Source organism: Nothoprocta perdicaria, unplaced genomic scaffold (assembly GCF_003342845.1).
Source record: "Nothoprocta perdicaria isolate Ctin4 unplaced genomic scaffold, notPer1 scaffold_15, whole genome shotgun sequence".
Taxonomy (NCBI): Eukaryota; Metazoa; Chordata; class Aves; order Tinamiformes; family Tinamidae; genus Nothoprocta; species Nothoprocta perdicaria.
The window spans coordinates 6,739,780-6,764,062 of record NW_020454649.1 but is presented as its reverse complement, the minus strand read 5'-3'; the positions used below and the strand labels follow the sequence as shown (position 1 = coordinate 6,764,062).

At 41.3% G+C, this 24,283-nt stretch overlaps 1 protein-coding gene across 4 annotated transcripts in view; it reads right to left on the bottom strand.

Annotated features, from left to right (window-relative positions):
* The window catches only part of TEAD1 (TEA domain transcription factor 1), a 140,641-nt gene extending 116,777 nt beyond the window's left edge, over positions 1-23,864 (bottom strand). For all 4 annotated transcript variants that reach the window (XM_026034651.1, XM_026034653.1, XM_026034652.1 and 1 more), the window contains exon 1: positions 23,757-23,864. The gene's annotated coding sequence lies outside the window, so the exon portion shown is untranslated. The remainder of the gene's footprint in view (positions 1-23,756) is intronic.
* Between the last annotated feature and the right edge of the window lie 419 nt (positions 23,865-24,283).

The window sequence follows — 24,283 nt, the reverse complement described above, 5'->3', positions numbered from 1 at the left end:
CTGCAAGCCCCCAAGACCGGAGCTCCAGGCGGGCCACGCGGCAGCAGTAAATGCACCAGCAGCAGGAGGTGACAACCGTGCGCTCTGGGACCTCTGGGTCTGTAGGCATGGGGCTGAGGCCACCCGCTGCCGCTCCACAAGGGTGGAGAGGGACCCTGCCAAATTCCTCTCCGGAGCTCCCTCGGCAAGTGGATACGATCAGGCTCACAGGCTGCAAATTTAGGCCACTATGGTTCTTTCTTTTTTCTTTACAAAACTGAGCCTCATTATTTGCAGAACCAAGCGAGTGCTTAATTAGTGCTATGGGTTAATCACTTCGCCTCGAGAATTTCTCTCTTTCATGAATAAAGGAAACCCAGCTTTCCGTTACCCAGCTCCCAGCATTATGCTCTAATAAAGCCCCATCTTCAGCTAAAGTCAACCACAGCCGTCACACAGATACGTAATGTCTGATGTGTTACTGTAGATACCCTTTCTTTTATGGGGTTAATACTCACCCTTGGGGATAATTGTGCAGGACTTTAGATGAGATATTTCCATAAAAGGCTGGAAGAGTCACCCAGCTAAAACCACACATAACTCAAGCTAGTTTACCCCTTTGCATTATTTAAATGTCTCTCTCTAATGTGAATGTATCAATTTAAAGAAACAGTGCTGCCTACACTCTGGGCAGCTGCCTCTTCTCTGGTGACCAGAAGTGTCCATTCAGAATTTACATTTGCATGCTTTTCAAAAATATACGCATCTTTAGACCTTCTGGATGTCAGAAAATAAAGCTATAAATCAAAGGTTTCCACTGTCATCAGTGAACTTGCATGTCGTCCCTTACGGCATCCCTTCAGCTGGAGCTAGCCCAGCAGGAGCTATGGAACAGGCATGGAATTCTGCCCTCCATCCGAACCAGAGGTTGATCCTGAAATCCAGGTATTGACATTCAAGCTGTTGCCTGCTGATGCTTCTCCTGATTAGAGCTGAGCACCTGGCCGCTTTGAGAGTGGAAGCGGAGATGGAGGTGGAAGCGCTGGCCCGCTCAGCCTGTTCCATTGCGCTTGCCCCTCACTGGAACATTGACTCTGATTCATGCTGCTCTCACAAGCGGTTCTGTTAAATCAAGGATTTACAGCAGTGCACAACTCAGGTAGGTAAACAGAGAATAAATTGCATTACTCATGTCTTTTCCAAATCATTAACAGCTTGGCCTTGCATTTTAAGTGGACGATATAATCTTTTTATTCCTTCCCCTTCTAGAGTTTGGTTATCACAAAGAACACTAGCAAGGTTAAAGTTACAGAAATTAATGCAATTTAGTTACATTACTTTAATAGGGAGAGAGCCTTTTTAAATGGCAATTTTGTTTTAATGTTAAAAAGAAAAGCAATAAAGAGTGAGGTAGAAATAGTTTCATTTGATTGTTAAGTGCATTAAATGCGTCTTTCTTTAGCTACATGTGTAAACTTGTTTCCTGGTCAAGGGAATTTCTGCTGGGAGGGAAAAAAATAATTCCACTATCCACTCAGTCCCCGAGTATCTTGTTTTCATAAGACACAAAGGGGTTTTTCAGTCAGGTTACCTAGGAGTGAAAGTTATGTCTCGTAATCCTTAATTCTATTGCCCATTATACACCATCTGGTGACACAGTCATAGATAATCTGATTTTTCTCTTTTAAAAACATCACATAGCCATATCATATGGTGCATGCAATATGATAAATTACTTATTTAAATATGGTGCTTCTGTTTCGTTCAAAAATCTGTGCGCACTCTCAGTTAACCTGAAAGCAGTTTGAGCATGTCTGTTACTTCAAGTGTTTGAGTTCCCAGTTGAGGTTATTATTTATTTACAGCTACATCTAAAATAGTGTGATTGAACAGCTCACCTCTAACCTAACCAACCTTTAGGAGCCTCTTCTTGAAATTCAAAGCTTCGCATCTATACTGAAACAAATATAATGACAAGCAATTTCATATACCAAAAGCAGTGATGTCTTATTACAAGTGCCTTTATACAGAAGAGCCTGATAGGATTTAATTGCAGACTACTCATTTGGCGTGGTACTTCAAGTTCTCCAGTACTTGAAGCAGATTCTAGAAGTCTACCCATAAAGAGCTTCCTGCAAGATAATGGTCCATCAATACATCTGCAGCTCTGCAGCAGATTTGCTTTTGTCACCTTATTTTCAGTCTCCAAAAGTAATCAAAATAGTTAGTGGGTTGCCAAAAATTGTAACCTTGCAAGATGAATCAAAGAAGAGAATCAATCATGCTGGACACAAGAAAGCTCTTACCCAATTAAGCTGGTGAAAGGAAATAGGCCATTCACATTGCTCAACTCCTTTGCCAAACTACTGCAGTGGCCTTTATGCTCTCCAGGATGAAGCCTTCAGACAAGCCAATCTCTTTCTGATGCACAAGGCACACCCAAAGCATTTTCAAGAGGGGTGGGAAATAGTAAAAGAAGATTTCTGTGATTTGCAGTCAGGTTCTTCTGGGAAGATTACATATTTCTAGGAGACTATAACGTACATGTACATTCATATACCTCTGATACAATCACAGAATCAACATTTGCATCTAGGTAGCTATTTTTCCATCCATATTCTGATTACCACCTGGAATAATTAACTTTTTCAGGATTGCTAACATAAAAGAAATGAACAATTAACTGTCACCTGAAATTTCATCATCAATTCAAAATGTTCCCCTCTTTCTCATGGAAAAGTTTAAAATCATTCTAACAGACTGCTGGATCCTTTCACATTAGCAGGTTTCATTTCCATCAGAACCTCTAGGCAAGCCAAAGGCAAAGCATGTCCCACAGTAATCTCATTTAGTGATACATCTGCATCACTCAGCAGCTTCCAGAGGCTCAGGCCTCCTCTGGGGCAAGAGAGGGACAGCAGCTCCCCACTAGCAGGCAACTCCCTGCAGAATTTCCCACAGGGCAATGGCTCCCTTTGGACAACCTGCCCACTCTGTCACTGGATCTTGCACCACAGAGGGGCAAGGGGTCATTTCCCCAACCTGGTGAGGGCAGGAGCTGCTGAACAAGCTCCAGGTGCAAGGCACAAGGGTCACATTATCTCTTCTCTGCTCACGTGCATGTGTGGAATGCTAAAAGCTCAGGGTCTCATCCTCAAATAGTGGAAGGTTTCCTCTGTTTCCTCTGGCCCCAACATTGGAGCATCTCTTCTTTCTCTCTGACCATAGGTCATCCAGCTTCCTATGCCTACCAGGTATGTTCCACTACTAGAATGGATTTAAATAAAGCATTTAAATATCTGCCAAGCATTTTATTCAATGAAGACATGTCATGAACGAGGCAATCATATTTTCAACTGTGCTGCCTGCTATAAAAGTGCACAAACTTCCAATAGCAAAGAAATGAGGTCATTTTGGTCAACAGCCAAAATCAGCACATTTCCTCTTTTGGTTCTGCACACTGCACCTCCATGCTCCGCAACGGGCGACAAACTGTGAGAGGGAGGTGCACTCTGTGAGCCGGGGGGGAGTGGATATTGCTAAAGAAGGGAGGAGGGAAAGAGAAGAAAAAGTAATGAAGTATCCCGAAGTCCCAAGACCTCCTCCTGAAGATCTATTTAACTGGAATCCAGCACAATCTCTCTAAGAAGACACCAAGAGCTTGTTTTGGTCTTGCAGAAGTGCAAACCTCATCCCTGGCCAGGAGTTCCTGCGAGACTTGAGCAGGGCTCTGACCTTCCTTGCTTGAGACTCTGTCTCTGTCTTATTCAGCCTCTCTTCTGCCTGGCCTGGGCATTTAAAAAGGAAGTTTTTTTGAGCTGAGACTATCTCCTTACAACAGACCACAGCAGAGACTGGATGCCTATTTGGACCGCTTAATGCTAATGCAGCACAAACAAAAATGACAGTAGTAGTAATAATAATAGTAATAACAATAATAATAATAGTAATTACCTCTCAGTCTTTATTTTTAACTTAAGGTCTGCCAAAACTGTTAGGAAAAGTTTCTCATTGTGGCAACTACTATATTTATGTGCTTAATTTAAAAGCTGTTCATCTGAATAATTTGTATTTTTTTTATTAAGATTATTTTCTCACTTTCCATTGAGAAGCCTTCTGAGATACTGACTCACATTCAGCCCTGTAGGGAAAAGTGCCAGGCATTTGTTTTTCTTATGTCTCCAAGAGTCATTTGACTTCTGCATTAAACTCGGCAAAGCCAAAATTGAATAGGAACAGACCTAATTAAATATTAAGTACATTCTAAATTCTACTGTGATTTTAAAAAATCTTTCATGTACAGCAGTACAAGTATGCTAGGGAAAACAAAAAAACCCTGTGTGCAATCCTCTCTCCCCTGCTGTTTATGTTTGTGTCTCTCTCAAAAAAATTCAGTGAACTCCTCACATCTCTGGAGTGAGCTAGCTCTACTTCAGGTTTGAAAGAAAAAAGTTACCAAGGCAGCATTCCAAGCCTTCCACTTGTAGAAGAAATATGATTTCCTTTTGGGGTAAATTTTTTTTTATGAGGGGACACAACAAGAATCTCATATACAAGGGCAGTTCAACTGCAGATTTAACTACTCAGCAGCTGCCACTTCTTCACTATGAACAACAGCTTACCTTAAATTTCTCCTAGTTTATAGCAGGGACAGTGTATTTCTCTTGCCTTTTTTTAGTCGTGCAGAGAAACACACATGGCTTTTGATTCTCACCTTTTGCATTACTTAGAACCAGTAAGTTCATTCTGTAGAATTAAGCATGTTGCCTAATTCTACAGAATGGTTTACATCTTAAATTTGCCTGCTCTTTTTCTGATACACTCCTCTTGTCTATTTGACAACTACAGCCAAAGGGTCAGCTTATTTTCCTTGGGTGAGTCAAACTGGTAAATGAGCTATAGCAAAGAGAGGAAACGTTAAGTATGAAAACATTCTCGTAAGCTCTCAGAGGAAAAGTTTGTAGCTTACACTAAAAGAGAATGCTGCTTTTTCTCTGTCAAATCTTACAAAAAGGTGGTGCATTTACAAAAAATTGCACTGAATAGTCATAAGATATCAATAACACTGCATCTGCAGGAGGCATATTCTGAAGTATCTATCCTGTATTTCCCCTTTCAAGTTAGTTCTGCAGACTTCTATTGGTTGAAGTTAGCACTAGGTAACTGCATCACTGCTTCACTTAACCCTCAATACCAGTGGGGCTATAGAAGCTGCAGATGAAGAGCTTTGGCACTGCCTGCCCAGGCCCGTGGCCGATCTCGCAGGGAAGGCCTCCGAGAGCCACGAGGGCCAGGCTGCCATCGACCTCTCGGGCAGATTCCATTCAGCAGATCCTCACTGGTGCTGTCGAAGGCCTGGCCTCCCACCAGTTACAAATACTTATTGCTCAACGGTTGCAAGGCTAGTTCCTTCAGGTTCATCCTTCCTGCTCTGGTCTCCTTCTCCATCATTCTTCAGTTTTGTAAAGCTGGTAGAGTCAAGTCAGAGAGCTTGGTCTGGTTATGGGCTTGAATTGCTTGTTTAATGGAAAAGCTTCAGCCCCCACCATTCTGGCCATGTCCCTGGTTTTCTCTACCTCTCCAGGCAGCAGTTAGATGCTGCCTGCACAAGCTGCCCACCCCTTGCACAAGCATTACTGTCAGAAAAGCACCAAACAACAAAGACCTGCGTACGGTCACTTGCTGTCCTCAGTGCCAGCAGCACTGCAGGGCCGGGGAGGGGCACAGCAGTGAAACCATACGCCTGTACCTCAGGCTTCCAAAGCATCTCCCCCTAGTTATCTTGGATTATTCATTCATTCTGTGCTTTGGAGTGAGAAAAAGTTTCCCTCAAAATGGAAGATGTTAACACAGCGGCAGCTGCTTCCCTGATGTTAATAATGTGGCTGTAATGAAACACATCTCACCAGAGACCACTGTCCCCACCACTTACTTCAGCTGTGGAGGTGCTCAGGAGGAGCCCTCTTTGGGAAAGGCTCAGCTCTAGACTCCTTCTCCTTTCTGCCTGCCTGAGGGGGGCTGCCACACCGCTGGCCAGGCGGCACCCGTGACCCATCCTGCGCTGCAGGGAGCACAGCTCGCTGCAGATACATTTGCAGACAGCCCTGCGTTTACATCAGTACCTAACAGTGAACATCCTCCCGCCACGTAGCTGTACTCGATTTTACAAAGGCAGAGAGAGAATGAAAAGCTGCTGGGAGGCCATGCTCGGAAAGAGACCCTCGACTCTGTAACCTGACGCATGCTTACAGATCCAGAATTGCTACACACCAAAGTAGTTCCTTAGCAGTTTGTCATAAAACATGCTCAGGGATTATATGTCCTAAATAATGTATATTATTGTTTAGCCTGTTTGGGGACTATTATTGTAGTAGGAAATCTAAATGATTGTTATTACACCTCTAAGTAAGAATGTTTTAAACTCTTGTTTAAATTAAAAGAAAAAAAAAGTCCTCCAAAGAATATTTCCAAGAAGTGTAATCAGTCTGTGAGTAGCCTTACTTGGCAAGGCTGGCCTGGTGGTACTTCTAGTCCTGGGGTACAACAGTTTCAGCACGTTACTTCAAAGGAGCATCAACTTTGCTGCAAACACTGACACCTATGCATCAGTTTCACTGCCTATAAACGGTTCTTTACATAAATTTTCATAATAAAGCACTCTGCACTCTGTAACTATTACCCAATTATTGCTTCCAGCATTAAGTAACAAGGTATTATTAATTCAATTTTACATAAGAGAACAAATCATGAAATCTGAAATACTTATTCTGTGCTTGCATAGGCTTTTTCATATTAATTAATTATGAGACTTAATTACACTCAGTCTCACCACTCCAAGCCAATTACGGAAAACTGCATAAAGCAAAGTAGGGAAATCTCCATCTCAGAGACAATGTAGTGCCTTATACTGACGGCACTCTGTATGCAGGTATATCAAAAGGACTTTACAAATATTGACGCATATACCTGTGCTATGGGTTGCATAAAATCATCCCTGCCGTTTCCCAAATTTTCCCGACATTAGGAATCTGAGCAATGAACAATTCTCCCAATTTCCTCACATGACTCTTTCTCAGACACCAATTCTAAATGTCTCCTGCCTTGTGCTTTATTTGCGTGATCACCTTTCTTCCCAGTAGCAACAAAAAAACCCACACAGATTAAACGCACCAGATTACAAAAGCTCTAATCCAATGACATTCAACAATAGAAACTGATATATATTGCAGAATATTAAACTTTCTATTTATTTTAAATCTACAATATTTTATTAACTTAATTATGTTTAGTCCAAGAAGGGAATGGTATACACTCTGAAACGTGACTTGAAAGGTTTGTCCCACTGAAGCATCCACGAACACTTGCATGTCCTGTGTTGAAATGTTAATTCACAATTTCCCACAGGACTTGGCCTCAGGGAATCACAACAGATTTTAATGCCTCCTACAGCAACAGCATTCCATGGGGAACCATTCTCCTTTTTCCAAGCCATCATCCTTACAAAGATGAACTAAGACAAGGCAGACTGGCCCTTTTATATCAACTGATCCTCCCGTGAAATGTGCACATTTGAAAAAGAGGGGAGAAACAAAAGCATTAGCTATCTTTGGAAGTCACTGTAAAGAGAGTTATGAGTTCAAGGAAATCTATGGGATTAAAATTGGAGGGTTAAGGGTGGAGAGGGAACCTGATTTGATAAATCTGAATTTTCCTTAATTTCTGGGCTCTGGTTGCCAGTGTGTGGAGGCTGCTCTACTCTTTGTGAATCACTTGTGACTTTGATTTCTGCAGAAACAGCATTTACCCTCAGTCTTCACCCTCACATTGTTTTATATTCAGCTCCAGCAGCATAGTCAGTCTGTGCTCCTCGCAGCTATGGCTTGTTGGCCTCACACCCTAACAAGAGCACCACGACAGTTGCAAGCACAGGAGGCTACCACAGAGCACATGTGAAATTCTCTCCCGTTATCGAAGTCAGCATTATGGCCTGCAGCAGAACTGAGCACAATAGGAACTGGCAGGCTTCATTCACGGGACTGTAGTTGTAAAGGGGGAAAACAAACATTAACGTTATGGCTGCTTCATACCATTTTTCTAAACACTAATTAAAACAGAAAGACCTCGCTCAAACTCACACCTGAATTTCCATATCTAATGACACCATTTCCCAACCACCCAAATAAACTCCTTATTTCCTTACTGTTCAGCCAAGTAAGTCTCCATTCTCCATGTGGGTTTAGACATGGAGGGTAGATGACCAGAATCTCCCACTAGGAGCTTTGAGGCACACCGCTCTCTCCTCTGAATGCACAGGGAAGTAAAAAGCTTCCTTTAGGAAGAGTGGTCTCAGCAAGCATCAAAAATCTGTACAGAAATTAAGTATCAAATCCTCTTAACTCAGACCCCATCCAAAAAGCTTCATAACAACCGGCTTTCTCTGAACATCCAAACTGTAAATTGCAAGCATAAAATTAAGGCATGAGCTTACATTTAATATAGTATTGTTAAACCAAACATCATCACAAATCTGCTGTTAATGACAAAGTCATGTATTTTCTACGCTTTTAATACTAGCCCCTGAGCTTAATTACTATATTTAGTGTCTAGGGCAGCAGCACTTCCTACTCAGCATCCGTCACCAGTCCAGCAGTTAATTGCATACCACTGACCTTCATATAAAACACCATGGAAATTTTATTACTGCACAACTCAATTACATTTCATACAACAGTGCCCCACAACTATGTTCTTTCATAAAGAAGCATGTGCTTACAAAAGGGATATTTGAGCTAACTGAACTATTTATAATTTTTAAGAATAAAAAACATTTCACGAGGTCTGCAACATACACACAAAAAACTTTGCAGCCTTAATACAAGACAAATGTTACTAAGATTCACATTATAGACAAATGTGGAATGGAAAATATTCCCTGAAGTCATAATGGCAGGGTTATGCAGTATGCTATTTAAAAGCTATTTACCAACAATGTCCTTTTCCTCTTAGCCAGAATCCTACGGTAGAAATTCAACTGAAGAAAGTCAATTAATTGAAATTGTGATTCTACAGCTGAGGAATTGGAAGTGTAAGATGAAGTAGCTGAAGGAAAAAAACTAGGCACTTTGCATTTAATCTTTAATACTAAAGCTAAGGGCTGAGAGTCAGGACACAGGACTCTCACCCCAGCATTACCTCTCTCTAAACCCACCACAATGCGGGGCTACATTCTGCACATATGCTGCCTTGTTCTCTGAGTTAATTCTAAAGAAAATGCTTCTGCTCAGCACAATTCTTCAAGGCTGGGGGGTGTCCTTGCTCCTTTCCACGCCAAAGGGCTAACAAAACAAATAATTAATGCCCAAACCCTCTCATTTCAACCTGGCATGCCAATAAAAGAGCTAACGTACATTACAATAAGAAAACTTTCCTCCCACTTGACGCACAGGGGTATGTGAAGGCTCAAGAGCCGTGTCCGTGATGCCGAGACCTGCATCCCCACGATCTCAGTGCCAGCACTCCGGGCCCGGTTCCGGCGAGCCAGCTCCTCCCCGCCTGCAGACTTCCGTAGGGGAGCAGCTGCCCCGCAGGCCCGGCCCTGGGGGTCCCGGAGCTGCCGGTGGAAGCGGCACAGCCCCTTCGGGGAGCGAAAGGCTCCCACGAGCTGCTGGTGGGCCGGCTTTGGCATCCATCGGTGCTTCTGCCAGTCTCCTCTCGCCAGTGGAGGCAGGCGGCAGGGAGCAGACCCACCAGCACCGTGGCAGAGGAACCACCAGGGTCAGAAAGCAGAGAATCTCCAGAGAGGACCAGGGAGCACCCTGGATGTTTGCTACAGAGCATTCTTATAGGACAAAGGAGTAGCTACTGCACTTGTTTTAGCCCAACGTGTCCCAAACACCTGAATCAATTTTCCTCAAGTGACAAAAAAGCCTTCCAGCTTAGCTGAGACCGTCTTTGTGTAATTTCAGGCAATGCATTTAATTTCACCAAGGCCAATTAAAACCGTCTTGACACAGTCAAGCCGGTTGCAAGCTGTTTTTTGCTTAAAGACTTGTAACTCGTACTGCCAAAGACAGGATTATTTAACAAACAAAATTCACTGTCAACATTTTGCTTTAAAGAATTACCCGTGCACTGAAAGGATGATGTCTCCGAGGCAATAAATATGTTATGGCGGTGCACATTTTAAAAGGTCATTAGCAATTTTAAACTGATAGCAACCATTTATTACTGTCCATTTTTATAGATTCTTTCATGTCTGCAACACTACAGAGGAAACGTGAAGTGAAATGAGCTTTGGTGCAATCAAAAAGGGAGCTCATAATTTAATTCAGTTTGGTCCCTAATTACAAATGCACAGAGAGCATGAACTAGGGAGGAAAGAAATAAGTGCAGAACAGATGCTACAACAAAGCGTGCACCATTTAAAATCTCCTTTACTGGAGTAGCCTTGGGTTGCAAATCACTTTGGAGAGTACATGCATTATTGAGATTACTGAAAAGTTGTGGGCAAGCCTATAATTTCAAGGGAACAGCCCTGCTCCGTTTGAAACTGGATTCAAAATTCCCATTGATTTTGCCGAGACCCTGGCACAGATATTCTTGATGCCTGTTCACAGGAACATAATACATATAACTGGCAGGAATAGCTCACTGTAGAGCTCTACGCAAAAAGAAGTTATAAAATGAATGCAAAGAAGAAAGATAAGTCCCCCGTGTCTCAGCCAGGAAGGCTTTTCTTGCCATCTCTTCAGCACTTTCACTTCTGCCAGAACTCCCCTCTGCCCATGTGGCCCCTCCAGCTGTCCCAGGCATCCTCTCTAGGAAGCACTGCTGAGCAGCCGGGCCATAGATTAAGCAGCATTAGATGTTCTTTCTGTCATTTTGTTTTCAGTAATTTAGAAAATGATTTTTGCTGTTGAGATTTTTTTCTAACAGAACGAGAGAGAGGTTCAAGAAAAAAAAGGACTTTCAAAGATCAGAATATGTCAGACTCAGGGCAATACTTAACACGCCTCCGTGACCATGAACATGTACACAAACACAAGCACATGCATGCACATTTATATTAAAGTCAAGTCTTTTGGAGAAGGCTTACCAAAAAAAAAAAAAAAAGGAACATGCTCAACAGGAAGAGTCTGTTTACTGTAGGATTTAAGGCAAGGCACTTCCATTTGCATAGAGCACTTAGAGCAACAGCAATTCACAAAATTCTCCCGTCAAAATCATGCTACATTTTGTGTAAAGCTACACATTCCTTGCAGATCACACTGCTTTTCTCATGCTGTTAATAAGATAATCTGTTACATGAGGCTTACAAATCCATTTAAATTGATTTTAATTAATGAATCAATCACTAGCCACCAATGACTTGGTCTACAGACAGCAAGCGATTCAAAGCTCCAGGCCTCTAATTCCACACCAAAATCTGCATTAGAGCAACAGGGCAGCTCTCGGATCGATAGTAACACAAAGATGTTCAGTTCATACACATCTGCAGAGTATGAACTTGCTAAAAATACAGCTCTTACGCGTTACAGTTCCCATGTTCAGGACTGTGCAACTTGGAAACAATATTAAATCATTTACGTTTCTCTGCGAATAAAATAAATGAAAGCAACCATGACTATAACCCACTTTAAACTTTTAGATGCTTATTCCACTTGAAGATGTTCTCTTTGTTCTAAAACAATCAGTTATTTAATGTTAATTAATAGAAAATTGCCCTTCATATGGTCACAGACATGAACAATGTCTTTTACGTATGCTTTGATCCCGTGCAAATTCACGGCTATTCTCTGCTGCTAAAGTGCTCCATTTTTCATTAAAAAAAAAACAACAAAGAAGAAAATTTCTGTCCCAAAAGCAACATGCAAAAGTAGCGCGAAGGACATCTTTGTTATTTCAGTAAGTTAATTATTGTAATTATTGTTATTACAAGAAGTTAATTACAATGCAGTGAGTTAAATCCACAATAGGTCGTGTGATGCCGATCGCTGCAAACCCTGCAGCTCTGATATCTGGCTGCCTGCAGCAGGCAGGACACCCACGAGCTGCGCGATCTCTCCTGGGTGCACAAACAGCCCGGGCCCTAGCAGGGCCCCTACGAACAAGGCTCCAAGAACCAGCCAAGAGCAGAGGAAGAAAAAATACCTGCTTCCCTGGGAACCTCCTTGCTCCTGGCTAAGGATCTTGCCCTGAGCAAGTTTAATATCAAAAACAGAATTTCAGTTGCAGATCAGTTACCCCGTTTACTTTTTGTTGTTTTTTTAGTGTTATCTGCCTGTTCATGGCTCAATGGCTTAAGTATTCCAAGAGACATCCTGATCCCTCCACATCGACAGAGCAGCTTGCGATGCAACACATCAGGAACTGCTGCATTTTGCCAAAAATAAACCTCACGGCTTATCCCAGGATGGACCTTACTGGCTATTGAGGGCCACACAGGCCACTCCTGTGGGAAAAATGAGCGACTGGCATGGGCCATTGGAAAAGCATTCAGAAAAAGTGTTGATGCACACCTACCAACCGGGAGAGAACGGTGTTTCCAGTTCCCCTAGGGCAACCTCGCCCTCTAACTGAAAACTCCTCAGAAACTCTGGTATCGCTGCCTGAGCGAGGAGCTGACCCTCTCCCGGTCTTTCCCATCAACACAGACCTTCTCAGGCAGAACAAGGAGGTGGAAAAAGTCTCTCTCAGGGCACATGTCTCCATATTAAAACTGGTCTCAGCATTCAGCTGCCTGCAGGACAGTGCAGATCCTCTGTTTTTTTCCCAGCCTATACCATCTGACAGATACAACATACAAGAAGGACCAGACTGTGCATCACTATGGGATCACCATAACCTTTAAGCAGCCATTAGTTACACTGGGGTCAATTTAGCAACGCTGATTTACACCAGCTAAGATGCAATCCAGCCCGTAGGTTGCTTATAAGGTGATTTCATGTATTATCTAATAGATAAAACCTTGCTGCCTAATACACAATAACCATTTGGCCTGTTTAAATGAAGAGCTCTGTATTTGATTTTCATCTATATTGAATATACTTCATCTATTCTATTTTAATCAACACTGTTAAAAATAGCTTTTTTATGCAGTGCCTAACTACCTCATTGCTCTCAATACTTGTGCTTCCAGTTTGTTATAAACAGACTATTTTTTGGAGGAAGGAACAAAAAGAATAATTACAGAATGTAGGTTTGGCTTTTACATGCTGCTAATTAATTAGAGAGTTAACCAAATAATATGCACAAGATACCAAATGATCTTTTATAATATTTAAGAAAAACACACAGGGCTGAATCCTTTCCAGGCATAAACACACGAAGATCCACATTGTACCAAACGTGAGGCCGGCCCCGCAGCTCAAAAAGGTAAATAGTGCCTGCTCTCGAGCAGCTGCTGCAGTGTGCAGGCACTCCACATTTAAAGGGGCAGATGCTGCAGCCAGCGCTGCCCTGCTGACACAGAGACAATCAATGTGTCCTTGATTATGAGGAGGCAAACAGTTTTCACTACAAAAAAAAAAACAACTGAAAAACAAATCATGTGTTTTTGTTTTACACGTTCCAAGTTTGGGATGTTTTTTTTTCAAGTCCTTTTGGAGCACTGAAACAGCATAAAAATAGTTTGTTGCACAAGCATAAAACAAAGTAACTGCTAAATAAACATTTCAATTTTACTCCTATGTATTCAATTCTCTTTCCCATTACTATTCAGCAGTTTGATGATATCACTAAAACTCTCTTCCTTTTTTTTTTTTTTTTTCTGGTAAACTGAGATGGGATTTGTCCAAGAACTGTGCATAGTGTGTTCCCTCTATTCCATATTCTGAATATCACTGTTGGAAAATGTATTGCAGCGTGGAATGTAGTATATGCCAATATATCCTGACATTCAAATCAAGACCACAAATTATAAACAGTTTCAGCAAATTGACTCGAGTGCCTTTGTTCCTCAGACATACATCTTCCTATTGCTTACAAAAGCAGCATATACTAACCACTAACACTGCCATAGCCAGTACTGGGAAAGGAAGTTATTGAAGCCTGGATTTCCTGCTTTCAGTTGTAGCCAAGAACTGTGAGGCTTGTAGTGGTTTCAGGAACTGACTCATCTAATGATTCATGGATAAGATACTGGTTTTAATATATTTCTGATCATAAGACTCATAAACTTCAAAAACAGTCAGAGTGATGCTTAATTTTTATTTTGAAGTAAAAAAGTAAATAAATCAAGTAAATAAATACTGTCAAGGGACACACTGGCTAATAATTACAAATATGTTTTACCATGTGCTTTTTTTGTAAAAAAAAAAAAAAAAAAAAAAGTATGTTAAAATTTCTGAAATTCTTTTCAAGTGAATGTTAACAATCAACTCAGAATCCACTGTCAAAGAAACAGCTATCTTTGTTACAGCCCTGACATCTCTGAACTTCAAGCAGAGGGCAGGTGGGTTATCATATATACTTTTAGCTATAGCTTCGGGTACACAAATATCAAATATTTTAATGGATAAATTCCAGTGTTGTTGATGACGTACACTATTTCTTTAACTATGATCAAAGATCAGCTGGTAATAATAGATTGGGGTGTTTGAAAGAACAACAAAATTCTGTCTCAGGGGTCCCTGGGTCTTCTTTGGTCTTTCTGAAAGCAACGACCAACACCCTGGATCTTATGCGCTCAGAAATGCACCCGTTTTTGTGCTCATTCAGAATGCACAACCAGCCACGTTTCTGCCTTTAGCTCTTCCAGAGGAAAGCAAGCCCTCCAGTGCATCAAAATGCTTTTTGCCCACAACACAAGTCTCATCAGTATGCTGTAATCTGAACTGCCAAATCCTTGCACCTCAAAAAGGGCTTGAGATGGCAGCTGAATTCTGCTAGGCACATGTATGGAAAAGTACTGGTTTACTTTTTAATTTCTGAACTGCAATCTGCAGGCCCTTCTGTATGATGGACAGTGCTGGGCGAGCTTGGCATTTCTATATTCCACCATGCACACAACCAGCACAAAGAGAAAGAAAACAAAATGCATGTTGCTTGGGGAAAAAAAAAAAAGAAATGGGCAGTTAAAACAGTTGACAAGAAAAGGCCAAAGTGCGCTCAGTGGCTGGCAGTCATTTTATGGCTATAGTCCTACAGCAGATTTACTTAGATGACGTCAGTGGCTCCTATCCAGCTTTTCTTTGGTAGCATTTACCACTTGCCTCTTGAAGCCTCGGCTATGCTACAGAGCAGTAGACCATAATCAAAATTCCCTTTGTGAAATAGAGTTTACCTCAGGGCACAGAAGCATTGCTAGCTGAATTGCAGGCTCTTCACCCTGTACTGCATGCCCAGAAATAAATAACCTACAATACTGTACTTTCCTTAATACAGAGGAACCATTAAAAGCAGCCTGCTACCTAAAAAAGGGTTCTTTAATTTGTTTCCAACATCCTAGAGACCAGAATATTCATTAATTTTCCAAGCATTGCAGGAATATGACAATTCTACTACCCTTCTATTACTTTTTTGTATTGTTTTGGGAGATCTGAGAGATCAAGTTATTGTCTCACCAACAAAAAACTACCAGTAACACATGTGAACTGGTAAAGGACACAGTGTATTTTAAAAACATTTTTCAGATATGCCCCTTCAAAAGCTTAAGTATAGCCAGTCAATAAGAATGTAGTAAACATGGCCCAAAGCAAGGAAACAAATTACTGCAAGTCCAGAGCAGTATATTTAATGAGCAAAACACACATCATTCAGAGCTACAGATTTACTGTTGTAAAACAATAATCAGAACAAGTAAAATGTTAAGAAAGCCCAGTCAAGTAGATAGCAGTTCGGAAGCTCTAAAGTTTACCCACAAAAATCAAATACATGAAAGTCACTTTACAGATTTGTTGCATTTTAATGGCCGCATCAGTCCAAAATGTCCACACACACGTTACAGGTGATAACTAGAAAGGTCAGGGGAGTGAAAATTGCCTCTCACCTTTAGGCATATAGCAATAGCTTGTAGGGAAGACGTGTAAATGCCTTACAGAGAACCAGAAGCCTGAACACCTACCCTTCCCCACCTTCCCCTTTTCTTTCCTCTCCAACACAGGAGATAGTGTGAGAGATCACTTGTCTAATCTGCACTAAGCCAGGACAGAAAATATTTTCACCCAGCTGTTCTCAAGTACAAGACAGGCCACGGACAAGTGCTCTATATCTTAAACCAAGCGGGCGATGCTCAGAGCGACTTTAGGCACATAATTCCAATGGGCCGTGTCTCACTAGGGGCACGAGGGCCCCTCGGAGCAGCGCTGAGTGCCGCGCCACGAGCAGGGGCACCGCGCAGGCCTGCGGAGCAGGGCCTGGCGCCTCCAGCTCCCTGTGCCTGCCCACGCCTCCGCTTTGCCCACAGCAGGAGGGGACCTCGCAGAGCGGACACTGTTCTGAACTGCCTCATTGCTACATTGAAAAGGGACAAGAAAGAGAATTCTTCTCTTTGACCTCCTTTCATTACCAGAAAAATGGTGTCAGTGCACAGATTTAGAAGTCAACTGCAAACTTCTCTGCAAGAATCTGGCCCTCGGCTCGGTCATTAGGCACCGGGGAGCCCTACGGCATTGTGTCAGAACAAGCAGCGCATTCTTCCCAACAGCCATCGCCAGCACCAAGGAAGGGGGATGAGCACCGCGAGCAGGGCAGCGAGACCTGGCTGCAGGGCTGGCAGGGAAAGCAGCAAGGTGGGCAGGGAGCAGAGGGAAACGGCAGCCCGCAGGAGCTGGGCGCAGGCGAGCCCGGTCGGGGCTGCCCAGCGCGCAGAGTGGGCAGCAAGGGGAGTTGGCAGCGAGGGCCACGGGCAGCAAGGGCCCCACGCGTGCGGGACGGGGCACGCGGTGCCCTGGGGGCTGCGGGGGCACCCGGCAGCAAGGAGCGCGCGGTGGGGCAGGGAGCAGCGTCCAGATCCGACCCTAGCGACATCAGCGCAGCTCCCAGTGCAAGGCCCTATTCATGGGTGAGACTCCTTGCTGCCCCACAATACATTAGGCCAAGGGAAGAGGAAAGAGAAAAGAAAAAGAAAAAAGCGGGGGGGACCGGGGGGGGGGGGGGACGGGGGAAGGAAAAGATGAAAAAACTTCCATGGAGTCTTCCCTCTCTGTTGATCTTCATGACAAATTCTTAAAGAGCAGCTGCTAAATGGATACATAATTTTTTAGAGATTGCTTTGCTAAAATAATAAAGGTAAAATACGGGATGTGGAAAATGAAATTGTTTTCAGAGCTTTGCCTCTTATTTTAAGACACAAAACAGTTTTAGGAAAAAATAACAGGCACATGTGTAGTAGTCATGAGTTAAACATGAAAAAAGATTTTCCTTTCTACCATTAATATTTATCTCCAAACAATAAATATTTTTAATCAAGATGCACACAACAGAAGCTTTCAGTCTCTAAACCTCTATGAATTTAGTTTTTCTTCCATAGTCTGTTCTGACATTTTCTCCCCTTAAAGCAAAATGTCACTCCTGAATTATAATCTCTCCACAGAAAGAGAACCCTGTGAAAAAACAGACCAGATAATTCCAAAAATAATCACTATTGTTCCAGGACACCATGAGGTGAATGAATGAAGAGAGATTCCACCAAGGGAATAACTGTGACGTCTCTAACGTTAAGGAATAATTTGGCACCAAAAACACTCCAGGCCATACTGGTTGGCGATTCAAACATGAAGCATATCAAAATGCTAGTGATAAGCTAAATTAACAGATAGCTTATCTGAAGCATATACTAGCCATATGGTGCCACAACTTCTGTTGCCTGTTGCTGGCATAACAATAGGCTACCGCAGTCTTCGGCTGCGAGCACTATTTGACAAACTGTCAACAGCAGTTTTATTTTTTTGCGGCGCTCTAAGGCAATAGCGCGCTCGGCTATTTGCATTTTTTTTTTAAACAGGTGAACAAAGAGTAAACCAGATGTCAACTTTAGAAATGGAGCTGTCCGGTTGGGGAGATTTAGCAGAGGCAGGCATACTGCTACAGCGCCCATCCAGACAATGAGCTTTTCTAAAAACACTCTGGCCTAGGGGAGTGGCTATTTAAAACACTTGGCTTCTTTTATTTCAGCACTATGGAAGTGAATTCTGCTCTTAAGTGCCAGCTCAAATGAAGTCATTTTGTTTCACTGGGGCTTTCTTTGCATTTTAGCAATGTAGCATGCACTGCAGTAAAGGAAAATACAAGTATATGAAAAAAAAATTAGATATCCAATCCTTTTCCAGCTAGATCTTGGGCAGAATGGGAGGGAGAGAAATAATGATTTGATTGCATATAAAAATAAAAATCTTTCAATGGATATTTCAAGTAGAAGTTAATTTTCTACTTCATTTAAAAAAAAAAGGAAAAAAAAACCCTTAAGCATTCAAAAGAATTGGTATTTACAACCCCGCAAGCTCCATGTAGGCAAGGTGTGAATACTGATAGATAAGAAAGATTTACAAGGGGGCTTTAATACATGACAGAGACACAATTGGTTAATACCAGAGGAATCATGAAAGAGTTTTTTGACTTTAAAAACAAACCAACACTTTTTGTCACTTATGTACTGTTTAAGGAAAAGTCTTTTAATGGCAATATAGTAATCCATTTGATTTATCATTTCAAAAATTGACAGAAAAACAATTGCCTGTAGATACATAGTAGATGTGTCTAAGGTATCCAATTATGAAAATGTGGCTTTAGTTGTGTTTTGTAGGAGTGTGAAAGACATAATGAGAAAAATAGATAACTTTCTGTTCTAATAATCTGTTCTGCTTTGATAGGCAGTTATGGGAACATATTTATTTTCTGACTTTTACCCAGTTAAGTATGTAGCATTTTTAGATTATCTTCTCAAATTGTTCTTGAACATTCTCGTTTAAAAAAAAAAAAAAAAAAGCTCCTTTCATGTTAAGTTGAGATTGCACTTGAACTCTTTCCAAAAGCCAGAGCTGTACTGAATTATGATAATTAGAAAGCTGTGCGCATAAAAGGCAGCACAGTTGATGCATTTAAAAAAGTTCATGCCAGAGAATATAAGTTCAATATGTTCTCACATAATTAACATTTCCCATCATTAGCAGCAGTTTTCAGTTTATGTATCTGTAAAAACAACAGCACTCGTCATTGTTTTAGATTCCCAGTCAATAGCATTTTAATAGTTTTACACATAATCCTCAACTTTCCTCCCCTTCCCCCCAGCACTCCGAGATTCCAAGTTCTACCTTCTGACCCACTAACAAATAAACTCCCTTTTTGCAGTCATATGCCTCTGCCACCACACTGACTATGTCAGATTCAAAAGTTTAATGAAGAGCTAATAAGAGCGAGAAATCTAAGAAGGCCATGTGGAAACGTCCAACAGGATGTGGACGTCGTAATCGCGCTGTTCCAGTAAACAGCTACTAGAAGACAAAGAACAAGAAGCTGGAGGTGATACCTTTCACTGGACTGGCGCCAAAGCAGAATGGGCCCTCCCGGAGAAACCTGCGCACAAGCTGGAAAGCCTGGAAAAGGGGTCTGTGGTGCTGCCCCAAATGGGCAAGCTTCTGCCATGCTTTACACACACAGCGGGTTTTCGTAGCAGTCCTGAGGCACCGACACAAATTCATCTAACAAATAAGTGCGTGTAGCACATGATGAGTTGCTCTGCAAGACATTCATAGACTTCCTGTGCAAGATACTTCGAATTAGTCGTTAGAAATCAGATTTTGACACAAGCTGGTTAGCAACCTCTCTCTACTTTCCCCATACACTCCTCCACTCCTAGTATTTTAAAATTAATCTAGTTCTGAGGGAACTTTAATAACCTGAAACAGCCTCAAAGTTACTGAATCTACGTCAACACAGACAGTGAAGTCTTGGGTATATTAATAACAAGGCAAAACTCATGGGGATTGCAAAGGGATCAGGATTTCACAGTAAAAGGAAAAAAAAAAAAAAAACAAGAGAGGTCAGGAGGATCGAATCAGAAAAGTCCTAGTTGAATTTTAACATGACAAATCTGAGGAACGGATTTGAAGCTGGTGCCTCAAAGGATGGAAGTCTGCAACTTTTCACTCTCCTATGTTTTGGAAATGAGCAATCATTAAAACCAAACACAAAATTGTTCCAGGAAATATTATTCCATCCTTGTTCCACTTGCAAAAGTCAAAAGGAGTTTTGTGCAAGAACAGAGGGTAAGATATGGCTGGAAAGCAGGAATTTATTACAGAAATTTTTCTTCTAAAGAAGTGTCTTCAGTATGGCTTAGAGTCAGTTGGCTTCACAATAAATAAAGTCATTAATCTGGTCATATATCACAAGATATAATTTAAGTTTTACAGTACTTGTATACATTGCCACAAAATCTCTAGCAGCAGTCTCCAGTAGGGAGATAATTTACCTCTTCTAGGTTCTTTTAGTTAGTTGAAACGCACTTACATTTTTTAATAATAAATGACTGTAGTTTAGCAATATAAAAAAATCCTATTTGAAGGAGGCATTAATAGTACAGTGCTGCAAAGTGACAAAATAGTAATTAAAATCTCAAATCCCAGAACTAAATAACTATTATTCCTCTCACACTCAACATAGGTCCTCTGAAGAACTGGGCATTCTAAAATAATATTTAAAGGGCCAATTTATATCCTCACTATAGCAAGGTAAATACAGAATAGGTTGCTATGAAGTCAACGGAATGAATCTGAGTTTACACCAAGAGAAGGAAGGGGGAAAAAAAAAAAGAAAAAAACTACAACCAAAAAAACACCCACGTCAGTCCTCACCTTGAATCTGCATAGGCTGTGGATAAGAGCACAAATGGAGGGGGCAACCAACTTTTAAGATAATTTTTCCTGCAAGTTTTAGATTAAGAGCAAAACTGAAAGCCCCTCACAAAAATTTTAAAAAGCCTAATGTATCAAATTTGATATTCTTTTATTAAGAAAAGATGCATGCAGAGCAGCGCCCATTTCCTTCTGTTATACATCAAGTATCATACTAAATATGTATATAAAGCATATGCTGTAAATATCTTAGCATTTGATCCAGCAAATGTTTATGCACATGAGTCATCTTCGTCACTTTAACCTGAGCAAGGACTGCATCTAACAAATATCTTTTTTGTATTTTTCCTAAATAAACAGAATAATTTCAGAGACACAGGGATGGTTTTTGCTAACTCCGGAAAGATAAAACATTAATATTAATGTCAAGAAGAAATAACATATTAAAAAGCAGCATGTGTGCGCGCACGTGTGCATAGTCCAAAGTCATACACTCAGAAAGCAGCGTTTGAAGGCAATCTTTTCACGAACACACACATTCAAAACTGTATGCAAGATCATGTTTTGAAAACAACCTCAGGCACCTTTCAATAAAATCAGATTATTTCTACTGAAATTGTTCCAACTGTGTAACCATCCTACTTCACAGATTGGAAGCTGGCAGTTATATTACAATACACAGCTATTTTTACCTTTCATTTTTTATTAAGTAAAAGATTCTTTACTTACATCCCATTATTTCTATAGGTTCAGAGGTCTACATCATACTTTTCCACTATATTTTATCTGAAAAGACTGCTTACAATTTTACCCACAAAGGTAGTTTAAAAAGAAAGAAGCAGGAGCTCTTTCTTCCTCTGTATTTGACTTTACTCAGTTTAACTTCTTCAGTCGTAAACAAAGCCTAAAAACCACTTTAGCAATATCCAAAACCACTACACTGTCCAGCAACAACAGAAACAACAAAAAGAAATGCTAGTTACAAATTATACCAAGCATGTTACACGCGTGCTCACACATACACCACATCACAACTATCATTTCTCGGCTGGAAATTCACGGCGAGTCTAGTTCACAATTAAGTTTATGTTGTCCTTTTTTTCAGCTGTTTAATTAAACTCCTTTAGCAGAGGTTGTCTTCACTAGGGTTCGTGTCAAACCACGGTTTTTCTCTGCTTCACTGCTCACATACATCCCATTCAGCGCTATAACTGAATAACTATACAGAATATAAAGCAGTAATTTGAATCTTAAAAGCTCTTGTTACACTCTTCCGGGTGTAAAAAAAATAATATTTACCTCATCAAAACGACATATTTAAGATCGATGTTCAAAATACTCTTAATATGTGTTTACCAATGAAGTAGGTATTTCTAGATTGCTAGGTTGAAAAACAGAGATAAATCATTTGCATCTAAAATTTCTGCTTGATCAGATCTGCCGATATAAATCTGAATCAAACAAAATGCAGATCCCTACTAGTATAGAAAACACACTGTGACTTACTCAAAATCAGTGCAGTGCAGTGTGTCCATTTTACTGCAGAGGTGAAAAAGAAATGCACCTCAAAATAGTTGACCTTCAAATCAAAATAATTTGAAAAAGTTGATTTTAAATCGATGCAAGTTACCAATGTGACCCACACACAAAATCTTCAATTAATGCTCAAAGAACGCGCACTGCAGTAATCCCTGTATTTCTATTCCAAATAAAGTGTGCATACATGTTTAATATACAACCTCACAAACATGCAAGCTTTCCCTCCTCCTCCCTCAAAGAAGAAATTTAATATCACTTCTGTGTTGTTTTTGATAGCACCATCTTACCACTAGTACAATCCAATATCCCTGTAATGGTATTCCCCAACTATTTATAGAGATAGAATACACCGTATCTTACAGACACACATACCCGACCTAGGGATATATGACAAGTCCTACATAATTTAAAGTTAAGCCATAATGTTACTATAATCACTTTGTAATTGTTTTGTTTTCATATTCAATGGCAGGTAGTACTTCAGTTTTTCCAATAAGGGGCATTCCCACAGATATTTCCATACTGGATGCACCGCATAATAAGTCAACGTGCAGTTAGCAAACACAGCATTTTATCTGTACATCTCCAAACTTTGCGTTTATCAAGATATCTCTCTGAAACTGGTAACTGGCAATATTATGTTTCCAAGCTTTATCAGCATTAAGGGCAAGTAAATACATTTCTATTAGAGAGCCATACAGCTGCATGGTTACTTTTTTTCCCTGAGGCTCTGCCATTTCAGCTTACTTTTCCTATATATAACATTTTATATCAGAAAACGCCTGCACAATCTGATGTTTCTGGACCTTCTTTCTCAGACAGTGTTCAAAAATTAAGAGTTTTTTTAAAATTATACACAAATATAATGCACATATGTGTGTGTATATATGCATTATACATATATACAGGGAGCCACTTATATTCTGAAAAGGCAGAACATAACTGCTCCCTAACTTTCCAGCACTTCTGGAGGTCACTTTTCATTTCTTCCTATCAAAGGCAGCCACTTGTTTCTAATAAGTTAACAACTCTCCTGAGAAACATGGGTGGCTGGTATTTCATTGTTTCATAAATATTTTTATACTGTAACACCATTCAACTTAAACCAGATTTCAGGAGGAGCAAGCTCCTGCGCAGCGTTATGTTTGCCAGAGGTAGCAGCGCGGACTTTTGTACCGGCTGAGGAGCGCGCGGGTTCCCCCTCCCCATTTTGCTTCGCCTCTCGCCATTATTTTTGTTTAGTTGTTTGGAGGGCCGCGCTGCTCGAGCTGCGCTACAAAAGCGGCACTGTATAACTTTTCCCTCCCCCCAGAAGTGTACTTCCTTTGAAAACGCTCCTTCTGGGAACAAAGGCTGCGACCGGCCCTCAACATCAGCGCTCTGGACATCTGTGGAATAGATCTCTGTAAAACGTTACAGATAAATAAATAACTCTACGGTTCCTACCGAAAGGAAGTTTTCCAGGGACAATCTCCTCGGTGTTGCTGTAACTGCGACTTTGTCTTTTTTGGATACAATGTTTCTGCTGACTCCCGAAAATTTTCCACTTGAATGTGCAATTAACCAGCAGCAGCGGCAGCAGCTCTGGAGAAGGAGAAGAAGCAGCGAAAAAGGACATTCCTTCTTTCATCTTTTAAAGTAAAAGAGCAGGGCGGGGAGGCGAACGAAACTCCGGACGCCCCACGGCCCCACTCTCCTGAGGCGGGCCGGGCGGCTGGGAAGCGCCAGGCCTTTTTATTTTTTCCTTCTCCTTTTTCGTTTTTTTTCTAATTTATTACTGCTGTGATTTTATGCAGCGAGCTCGGAGGTGCTGCTAACTTCTTCCGTGTTGGTGAAAAGAAGGCAAAACCCGCGAGGAATGTCAGAGAGGCGCGGTGCGCGCGCGGGTGCGCGGTGCGCGCGTGTGAGCGCGCGTGCGAGCGCGCCGGGCGCCGCGCCGTGACTCAGGGCACCGCCGAGCGCCGCCGCCGCCG